Genomic DNA, 11,095 nt, shown 5'->3' on the forward strand with positions numbered 1-11,095 from the left:
CGGGGTGACCTCCCCCCACTGGGGGCCATCAGCCAGGCTGGGAGGCCAGGGCACATGATTGGCAAGCCCACAGCTGACATCCACCCTCCTATGGGGGCTGCAGCGAGCTGCTTTATAATGGGAATTTGGGGATGGACGCGTGGTTAAGACCACTTGGTCCCTCAAGGCAGGACAGAGGCAGGGTTCGGGCCTTGCTAGAGGAGAGGCTTTGTTTACTGGGCATCTGCCATCCACCATGAAGATACAGCCTGAAAGGGTGTTCCAGGAAGCAAAGGCCATGTGTGCAAAGGTCCTGGGGCAGGGGCAGGGCTGGCAGACAGAGGCTATGCCAAAAATTCATCCATAACGAACTGCAGGCATGTCTCCAGCACTTGCTCTGTGCCAGTGCTCGGGCTGCTTCTGACCTGTGAGGAAGACAGAGATGAATCACAGATCATAGATGAAGAGTCTGAAGGTCAGAGAGGCAAAGTCACTGCCAAGGTCCCATTGGTAATAAATACGTGACAGAGCTGGGTCCCGTGTCTAGCACGACTGTCTCACGAGCCCAAATCCACCTGCCGCAAACCATAGCTTCCCAGCAGGTCAGGTGAACTTGCAAGGCTCTCGGATTCGCCCTGTTCGTTGTACCTAATGGGAAACTGAGCCCCAAGGGGCAGGCAAAGCACACAGAAGCATGCTGGGAATCCGGGGACAAATGCATCCTCGGGTGGGACCCCGAGGAGCCATTTTGAGACACGCACGATGAGCAGAAGCCACAGGGAGGAACGGCTAAGGTAGAGCCAACATGCTGGTTTTCTCTGAGTTAGTGGGCACTACCCTGTTGTGTGGCATCTGCCACCCCAGAGCTATGCCAACACAGCTTCGGTACACACACTCTCTGGGATGCCCTTTGAAAACCCATGGTTCCCGTCCCTTGAGTTTGTAAAATGCTGTCTCCTGAACCCCCTTTGGAAAGTCACAGTGCATCTAAAGGCTCTGATAAGTCCTGCCGCAAAGAAACCTGCCCAGAACTTTAAATCCCTGGGAGACTCCCAAGGTGTGTGTGGGGATTTCCTCTCTACTTCCAGAAAACAGAGTTAGGACCCATAAAGTGGACGCTCATGTGGGAAAGGAGTTGGCACTTTTCAATGGAGACCGGCTGTCCTGGTAAGGAGTGAGTTCCCCATCACCAGAAGTATGCAAGTAGGCTCTGGAAGACTACCGGATGAAGATTGCTGAAGAACAGATTTCCTCTACAAGTGCAGAGTTTCCAGGGCAAAGAAATACAACCCAGGCCCCGGCCAGGCTCCCTTCCCCTCCTCTCTCAAGACCGGGCAGAGAGAAACCAGGCATGTCACATCCATCTGACATTAGGAAAATTCTTATAAATAAAATAGTTCCTATAAAAGCTGTATGAGCTCTCTCCAGTCCATCTCATCTCGACAGTAATAAAACCAAGCCCGTAACTCCAGCGTCGCCTTGCCATCTACAAGAGGAAACGCTTATTTTAAGAAGTATAAAAAGAAAAGTAATTTACAGTCTATTAACATTTTAAAAAGTGTGTTAGCAAGAAGGGGAATACATTACTGGCTCGATGAGGGGATCCAGAGAGACGAGGAAAGTGGAATCATATAAATTTCCCCAAGTCTCCATTTTAACCTGGAGAAATGCAGACTCATCCTGAATCTTCCAGCAGCCTCACCTTCCCCAGGAAGAGGGTGTGGTGGAGACAGGGAGGCCGGGAGGGGTGCAGGGTGGTGGGGAGCGAGCGGGACCGGGCCTGGGTTTGCGAGTCCCATCTCGGTTCCTGCTCTGCCTTGGGTTCCTGCTCGCTCCGGAAGCTTCCTGACTTCGGGGAGCCTCAGGCAAGTGGTCCACTCAGTGGTCCTAATAAATCCCAGGGTCCTCTGGTTTCTTATACGATATAAAAGTCTTAGCTTTCAGGCAAGACTTGGGAGGGTGGCTGGAGGGGCGGGTGGTGACCCCTTGGGGCGCCTCCGGAGGTCCCCCCAGCCTCGCCCCTCGCCCAGTGGATGGGCCCCTCCGTGTGTGAACTGAGTGGGGCCCTGGGCTGGGGCTGCGGGGGGCGGGGACATCAGACCTTCACTTGCCGGGACAACACAAATGAGTCCTTTCTTCTTTCAGACACGCGCACACACATACACACACACACACACACACGCCAACACCAACTCACACGCATACTTTACCCACACGTGGAAAACAGTCAGCCCCACGCGTGCGTACCCCATACATTCCGCACACACACCTTGCACATCTCATGCGGCCACCGTCACCCCCCACGCGCACACGCACAGCCCGACTTCCACCCGGGCCGCACCACCGCGCACCCATCCTTACACCCGTGTGCAAACGTGCCGTGCCTCGTGGTGTTCCCACGTGTGCCGCACACGTGTGCAGGCGCCACGCACACGCCCGCACGCGCACACCGCTGCCGTTCACCGTCACACTCGGGTGCCCGGGTTCCGCGGGGGGGCCCACACCTGACACGCGGTGCACACACGCGCCCGCCGGACGGGCCCACGCACACGCGCTCCCAGCAGCTTCGCCCCTGCAGGGCCGCGCGCACGTGTTCCCCCGGGACAGTGTCTGCGGGCGCAGGCGTGGGGCGAGGGGCTGCTGGACGGACGGCCTCTCGCATCCCGGCCGCCTCCCGGCCCCGGCCTGTGTTTGTACAGCTGGTGCCTCTCCCACAAGTGCGGGGGGCGGGGGGTGCAGGAAGAGGGACGTCGGGTGGGGGGGGGGCGCCAGCCCTAATCAAGAATTTCACACCCCCAGTGCGCCCGGGCTCCTCTGCAGAGCCCCCACGCCCAGCTGGGCAAAAGCCCAAGGCTGGCTTTGTTCGCAGGCTGCTGGGGCGGCAGGGGCCCCCCTCCAGGAGGGCCCCCTCCCAGGGCTCCAAACTCACCCTTGGCCTGAGTCCCGCTCCCCTCCCCCCAGCTGGGTGCCTGGCCAAGGGCCAGCAGGCACCAAACGGGCCTTAGCCCTCGGCCCATTGCCCTGTCCCAGACCTTATCAGTTAGGGGCGGGGCTGCGGATCCCCGACTCGGCCACCAGCAGGCAGGGGCTCCCGGAGGGTTGTAAGATTGGAATCCGGAGGGGCTCACTGTCAGAGCTCCCCTGGCTCTGGCCCAGCGTCGTCAAGAACAGCCCCCAGCGCCGCCTCTGGCCAGGCTGATTCCACCCCCCCCCCCCCCCCCCCCCCCCCCCCCCCCCCCCCCCCCCCCCCCCCCCCCCCATCTCTAAGGCCTTCCTCTCTTAGCACAGATGACTGGTCCCCACCACCTTTCAAACCAATTCAAATGCTGCCACCTCCTCCAGGAAGTCCTCCCTGACTCCCTCACTGCCTCCCCAGGGTGAAGTGGCAGCCCTTTCTGTGCCCACCACTGCCCCCATCCCAGCTACCTGCCCTTCCCTCGTCTTACCCCTCTGGCCCCGTGCCGTCGACTTCTTGCTTTACTTATCTGTGTCCTGGACCAGGAGATGCCCAGGGCAGGGGCGGGGGCTTCCATCACTACCACAAGCCCCCAGAGTAGCAGGAGCCCTGGCACTCAGTATAGATGTTGGTGGGAGGAAGGAACATTACCCGGCGGACGGGTATGATGAAGTTCTGCGTTGCTGCCTCACATCCGCCGGCCTTGTGGGATGAATTAGGTCCCCGATCTTAATTTAAGAGTTAAATAATGCCACACATATATTACAAAAGTTAGGTAAATTTCCCCTTCCCTCCTGTCATTGCCTAGAAAGCTGCCAACTTCTAGATTGTAATTATGTACATGAATAATGAAATTAGCATATCTATCAGCTCACTCCCTGCTCATTACGCTTCCCTGGAAGAGCCCTGTGTTCCGATTCCGGATCACCCACCTCTGGAGGCGGATCACCCACCTCTGGAGGCTGGCTGGGCTCCGGGCTCTGGAACGGCTCCTGGGGGCGGGGGTGTGCATCTGCAGCCTGGGGCTTCTGGGAGCCCCCAGACCCTCCTGGGTGGGATGTTCTTGTCTGATCAGCCTTTACTGCATCTAATGGGTGGGTGGGGACCATCAGTATTATGAACCATGGGCTGTGGGATGCTAGTTGGAGGCGGAGGACCTGGGTCCCGGGTCTGCTCCACATCGCTGCCGACCTGCGGATGGGCCTCCCCGGGGCCTCTTCTCCCACCCGTGATGTGGGGACGGCAGTGGATGTCTCATCCATCCAGGACTATGTGAACAGGACATGCTCGGAAAAGCAGTGTCTGGATGCAAATGCGCTTGGCTCACGTTCTCACCTGCTACATGACTTCTCTCTGACCCTCAGTTTCTCCTTCTGTAGAATGGGAATAATAAGGCAAGCATCAGGATCCGATGCTATTCCATTGTGCCCAGCACACAATAAGCGCTCAGTGAACGTAAGTCACTGTGGCTGTCATTGTCGGGATGGGTGTTCAGTGAGTTCACGGTGTCATGTACTAAATGTGTGTGTCCGCCCCAAACATACGACGAAAGCCCACCCCCCCCACCCCCACCCCAGCGTGATGGTATCAAGAGGTTAGGATTCCTGTCCTCACAGGGTCAGGAGAGGGCGTGCTTCCTCACTTGGCTCTCTGCCACATGGGGAAACAAGAAAGTGGCGTCCACAACCCGGGAGAGAGATCTCACCAGAACCTGACTGCTGGCGCCCTGACCTCAGACTTGCGGCTTCTGGAGCCGTGAGAAAGGCATTTCCGCCGCTCAGCCGCCCGGTCCGCGGATTCGGTACAGCGGCCCAGGCTGGTGCAGACACCCCTCCCGTACAAGCTGTCACAAAATGGGACCAGGACTAAAACCGCGAAGCCAGTACTCGGGTCTGCCTCGCCTCTCTCCTGGGGGTCCCCAGCCCCTGGCTCTCCCGGGATTCTGCAAGAATGTCAGGTCCGGGCTCTCTCCGCCCAGCTTCACCCAAACTGCCCTCCGCGTGGGCAGGTGATCGGGGAGAGACGCCCCGGTGCCTCTCGCTGGGCGCTCCTTCCCTCGCTCCCTTGTCCCAGGCTCGCTGTGGGGAATGTCAGAGGCAACGGGGAGCCAGCCCAGGCTTGAGAGCAGGAGAGGGCTGGAGTCGCAGGCTGGCCTTGCCAGCTATCAGTGTCAGGTTGCTCTGGGGACCTTTGTCCAAACTCCTCTGAGCCCACGGAGAAGGACTCAGGGCCACAGCTGGTGCCACTGTCGCCTTTCTGACTGGGACTGCGGGCCGGCTGGCCTGTCCCCAAGCCCACTAGAGCCTGAACTGGCTGGCACACTTGCCCCTGGGGAGACCAAGATGGTCAAGACATCCTCCTTGGTATTCACCATCTAAAGCTTTGCCACCGTGAGTGGAGGTTTTTTGTTTGTTTTGTTTTGGGTTTTTTTTTGTTTTGTTTTCTTTTTTGTTTGTTTTGTCCACAACTCTAAGCTGGGCCACGCTGTTGCTTATTTTGCAGACTGGAGACGGGAAAGGAGGGCAATGCCGGGATCATGGCTGGGGGGGGGGGGGCGTCCACCGAAGCCTGAGACCCATGAGGCTGGGCCTCATCGAAGGAGAAGCTACACATTTCTTATATTCTTTTTTTTTTTTTTTAATTTATTTCAAGGAGAGAGAGAGGGAGAGACAGCGTGAGCAGGGGAGGGTCAGAGAGAGAGGGAGTCACAGACTGAAACAGGCTCCAGGCTCTGAGCCGGCAGTCAGCACAGAGCCCGACGCGGGGCTCGAACCCACGAACCGCGAGATCATGACCTAAGCGAAAGTCGGACGCTCAACCGACTAAGCCACCCAGGCGCCCCACACATTTCTTATATTCTGACCACCTCCTTCCTACCCTCAGTTCTCCACGGCCCCTGCAGGCCACACGCCATGTCAGGAGGTGCATGTTGGTAATAATAAGGTTGTAATAAGAGGGGCCAATGAACTGAAAGCCACTCCATGCACGTGTCCCCCCCATTTAAGCCTCGTAATGCGCATAGCACGGGGGCCGGTGCATAGGGGAGCGCATGGGAATGCAGTGAGTAAACAAAAAGCAAAAGCAACAATCTTGACCTTAGCCCCCCGCCGGGAGTGGGACAGATCCGCAATCGCATCCCTCGCTCGGCCACGTATTAACAACGTGCCCTCACCAGGCCGCATCCCTTCTCTGAGACTTGAGTCTTCCCATCTGTGAGGTGGGCACGATGCTGTCTGCCCAGCAGGCTGACGTGAGAACTCCACGCAGCTCCGTCTGTGAAGTGCTTGGTGCACAGCGCCGTGTCCGCCCGGAGTGCGGACAGAAGGTTTCTGTTGCTGCTGTTCTCGGAGGGACCACTGTTTCCAGCCGTCCACTCGGCGTGCAGTCGTGGGTTCGGAAACGGGAGGCCAGAGGTCACCATGCGTGGTCTGGAGGCCTCATCTGACTCCCAGATGTGTTTTGTTTGGCTCACGAGGTCTTTCGTCCATTTTTTTAAAATTGAATTAGTTGCCAACATCTAAAGATTGGGAGATTTCACAGAGTTCTGGGTCCCTCGGGGCTTCAGAAGTTCGAGCCACGTCGGAATCACGTTCACCCAGAGCCAAGGCCAGGCTGGAGCTGAGAAACACCCACCTCTTCAGCCGAGGCATGACGTTCCCCCTTCAGCCCCAGTCTCCTCGTGTCCGTACCCCCTCACTCCTGGCCAGTGTTCCTCACCGAGGTAGTCGGCCCACCGCTGAGGGGGGAGGGGGTTGCATTGAAAAGCCCTGCTGTAGATTGTTCTGGTCCGTGAGATCCACCCAGTCACAGCTAAGCAGATGGACTTCGACCAGAGGTAAACACCCGCCTCCCAGTGGTGTGATGCGGGCTCTCCTCCCAATCTCTCCCAGCCGGGGCCTGGGACGGAGGTGATGCAGCCCCCCCCCCCCCCCCGCCCCCTGGAAGGCTCCCGCACCCTCTGGCTGCTGAAAGCCACCTTCCTGACCGTGCCCGCTGGAGGCAGCCACGGAGAGCCCCCCACCCTGCAGGCAGGCGGAGGGAGAGCGGGGAAACGGCCCCGCCCGGCCATTCCGGGCTGGAGCTCCGAGACTCTAGCTGGGGACTCAGTTGCGAGGGGACAGCGCCGTGGACCCGGGCCTCGGCTCTCGGCCTGAGGTCGCACAGACAAACCATCGCGTTTGGAAAGTTCTCCTGACATTCCTGAGCTGGCCGCCTTGCCAAAGAAAACTTGAGCGAGGCTTATCTTGGCATAGACTCAACCCCCAGCCTCAGCAGGAAAACCAAAAACATTTACACAGCTGGGCCCCGACGCCCGCTCCCCTCAAAAGTTTGTCAGGGCTCCGGCGGCCCGACCAACTTGGGGGCCACCTCTGGAGGGGCCTGTGTTCCCGAGCGCGGCCAGGCAGGGCCCGGCCAGACAGAAAACATCGCAGCCATCCCCGGGAGGCATGGGCGACAGAGCTAGAAAAGACAAGCTGGCAGGGGCCCGGGGGGCTGGGGCTGGGTCCGGCCCTCGGTCGCGGCCCCCGACTCCGACCACATCTGCACAGGCCAGCCCGCCGCCCCACCTGTGCACGTTGGCTAGGAAAGCGGTCCCGAGAGACGGCCCGGGGACCTCCACGCGCCCAGGGCCCCCATGCTGACAGCTTTGAGGGACAGCCTCTTCACCACTCTCTCTTTACACTCAATTCCCCTGTCTCTTTTCCTGGCTGCCTTTCCGTGGGGCCCTCCGAGGCTCTCCACATCCTCTTCCCCGTGGCCTGGCACACTGGGGGTGGCCAACCTGGCATCCCCTTCTCATGACCAAGGATTATGGTGAAGAGCTTCCCAGAGGGTGTGGTTAAAAGTCAGCGGGCCAAGCACATCCATGATGAGCTTGCCGGGGGTGGGGGCCGGGTGCCAAACTACCCACGGAGCCCCTCTCCAGTCCCTCTGCTTCTGTCCATCCCAGGCATCCTCACCCCCGTCTAGGCTGGCATCATCTCCCACCTGGGTGCCTCCTCTCTGGCCTCCCGGCCTCCACACCTGACACCAGAGTCCGTTCTTTGGGACAAAGGCAGCACGACCTTTTTTTATCATCTCAACTCCAAAATACGACTCGCACTCAGCAAAGGGCAGAAAACACAGTTTCGTACAATTTCAGGAATCATCAAGCAAACACCTACGTAACTACCAAACCAGTAACAGAAACTCAGAAGTACCTGCTTGCCCCTCCCCGCAGGAGATTGCTTCACTCTCCCAACTTTGGTGATCATTGTTTCCTTTGGTTTTCTTTAGACCTGAAAGCAGCGTGGTTTTAGTTTTACCTCTGCCTGGATTTTATAGAAACAGGATACTAATGGTGGTAGCATTAATGACATCATTATGATTTTTGTGTCTGGCTCCTTCCCTTCAACAGCACCTGGTGGGATTCACCCTTGTTGTTGCAAGGAACTATCGCTTATTCATTTTCACTGCTGCCTCATATCCCATTGTGTGACCATGTCAGTGTTCCTCTACTTTATTTACTATTGATGCATTTTGGGTCATTTCCAGCTTGGGGCTATTTTTTTTTAATTTTTTTTTAATGTTTTATTTATTTCTAGGAGAGAGAGAGAGACAGCATGAGGAGGGGAGGGTCAGAGAGAGAGGGAGTCACAGACTCTGAAACAGGCTCCAGGCGCCGAGCTGGCAGTCAGCACAGAGCCCGACGCGGGGCTCGAACCCACGAACCGCGAGATCATGACCTAAGCGAAAGTCAGACGCTCAACCAACTAAGCCACCCAGGCACCCCAGCTTGTAGCTATTTTAAGACTATAAATAATCTTATCTTCTGGTGCCCCCATGCACGCCACGTAACAAGTTTTGCAGTCACAGACAGGTTCTGTGATCAAACACAAGTTCAAGAAAAGCTGCACTACCCCGAACTACAATTGCTTGTTTTCCTACAGGACTTGTCAGGCATGTTTTAATGCCTCACCGTGCCTGGGGGCTCTTCACAGGCACTGCCTGCTTGTGCCAGCCCCTGATGAGGCAAGGCTGAATAAACCCGCCTTAGGGGGTAAGTGGGGCAGATAGAAAGTTCTAGCCTTAAAAATCTGGTCATGGTGCCTACTGCTTCCTGACTTGCTGTGCAGACTTGGGCAAGTCCCTTGCCTTCTCTTAGCTTCTGTTTGCTCATCTGCGAAATGCAAGTTGAGAAATTGCGTCTCCTTGAGAAGCTTGCCTCTCTGACACTATAATACTCACCTATAGTTGTTTCAATCAGCCTGGAATATTTGGGGGAGGGGCAGCATTTGACCTCGGTCTTGGGGGTTTACACCCTCCTGGCAGAGGAGTGAGGGAGGAGGGGCAGCGTGGCCACATGAGTGGGATGTGGAATGCCCAGGGCTAATTCAGGGGAAGTAAGGAGAGCAGCGGGCCTGCTACGGAGGGTTCATGCAGCGGAATATAGAAGAAAACTGTGTATAACTACCAAATCACTTTTTTGCCAAGCCTATGCTTACCCCTGCTCCACCGTGGGAACCACCAGAGGCAGGCAGAGACCTTGTGACCTAGAGCGTGCATTCTCATCAGAGGTGAAGTTCATTCCTTGGGGTGAAAAAATCTTACATATATACATACCGTCCGTAAGTAAATATCTAATATATCTGCAGTATGAAAATGTCACAGGTGGAAGAGAAAGACAGACAGGGGAAAATTCTAAAAGGGCTCCTTAGTAGGACAGTCATTTTTAAAAGGCTGGGGAAGCCTGATCTATAGATGGCCAATTCAAATGAGCACAGGGGCCAGGCAGGAAACTCAGGGAGGGAAGGAGGTGGTGTGTTAGGTAGTAGGGAGAGGTGAGGAGTGTGGCAAAGTGAAATGGCTGGACTAAACGCAGTACATCCACTTTTGGTTTCTCAGATCATGGTTCGGGCCAGATACAAACCCTTCGGCAGGCCGGGTCAGCTCTGCAAGCCGCCGGCTTGCAACCTCGGGTTCAAGCAAGAAGCGTGATCAGGTCCAGCTTCCGTGGTCAATACAAAGGCAATCGTCACTCCAGCTCAATGCCAGTTGGCAGCCACCATGTGAGATCTGCACCCCCAAGTCCCCACCAACACACACACACGTACACACACACCACTCCAGTGGCTTCTTCAAGCTTCCTCCCCAGATCGGATCCGAAGCCTTGTTCCATCATGCGCACACATGCATATTATGGGGATTAATGCTGCATGATGCATAATTAATGATACTGAATAAATATGCAGATTGGCAATCACTGATTGACTGCTATGATCAGATTACTGAACACGGGCTAATTGATTGGCTGCCTGTAATCACCATATTCCACACCGTTTTCTTCAGCAGATGGGCAAACCATTCCTGGTGAGGGCCGGGGATGGGGGGTGGGGGTCACCCCATGGCCTTGTCAGTTCTAAGAGACACAGACCTGTTGCTGGAAACTTTTCTCGTTGGTCCGTGGATGGCGCCGTCTGCCCGCGGGCTCTGTTTTGTCACTGGGGACAGTGGTGTGCCAGCACGTGAACCAGGCACTTTACAGTCACCTGGGAAGTGTAATCATCACCGATTGGCAGACACACAAAGGGCCACAGAGAGAGGGCTTTTTGCTCAGGGCCCCGGAGCTAATAGAGGAGCCAAGGGGGTGGCTCAGCTCCCAGAACAAGAGTTCGTGGGACCCAGGTGCAAGCCACCTAGCATTGTGACCCAGCTTCAAAAGTTCCAAACTTCTGATTGGTCAAAGCAAACTATAAGCCCCGCCCAGAATAAAATGGAGGTTCAAGGACCCCATCTCCTGACCGCAGGACTGGCAGAGAGTTTGCCACAGTCTGCAGGCGTCTGGAGGGCTCAGTCGGTTAAGCGTCTGACTCTTGCTTTTGCTTCAGGTTGTGATGTCACAGTTTGTGAGTTCGAGCCCCACATCAGGCTCTGCACTGACAGTACAGAGCCTGGTTGAGATTCTCTCTCCCTCTCTCTCTGCCCTTCCCCAGCTTGCACTCTCTCGCTCTCTCAAAATAAATAAATAAACTTTAAAGAAAAGAATTTGCAACCATCTTTACCCCAGCATATCCACCCACCTACTCTCTTAAAGATACTTGCAAGAACAAGATCGAAGGGCTTTAGGTCCACGCCTGCCACTGGAGATTCTGGAAGTGTGAGTCTAATCATGGTGTCACC

General features: G+C 56.4%; 1 long non-coding RNA gene across 1 annotated transcript; it reads right to left on the reverse strand.

The window, feature by feature from the left end:
- Nucleotides 1-205: 205 nt before the first annotated feature.
- LOC120227909 lies at nucleotides 206-10,586 on the reverse strand. Its single transcript, XR_005527364.1, has 5 exons — nucleotides 10,350-10,586; nucleotides 4,127-4,308; nucleotides 3,889-4,022; nucleotides 3,587-3,663; nucleotides 206-404 (listed from the first exon to the last, which is right to left on the reverse strand). It is a non-coding gene; the product is annotated as an uncharacterized LOC120227909 (long non-coding RNA).
- Nucleotides 10,587-11,095: the final 509 nt, after the last annotated feature.

The sequence above is a fragment of the Hyaena hyaena genome, unplaced genomic scaffold (genome assembly GCF_003009895.1).
Source record: "Hyaena hyaena isolate Hyena2069 unplaced genomic scaffold, ASM300989v1 scaffold_19, whole genome shotgun sequence".
Taxonomy (NCBI): Eukaryota; Metazoa; Chordata; class Mammalia; order Carnivora; family Hyaenidae; genus Hyaena; species Hyaena hyaena.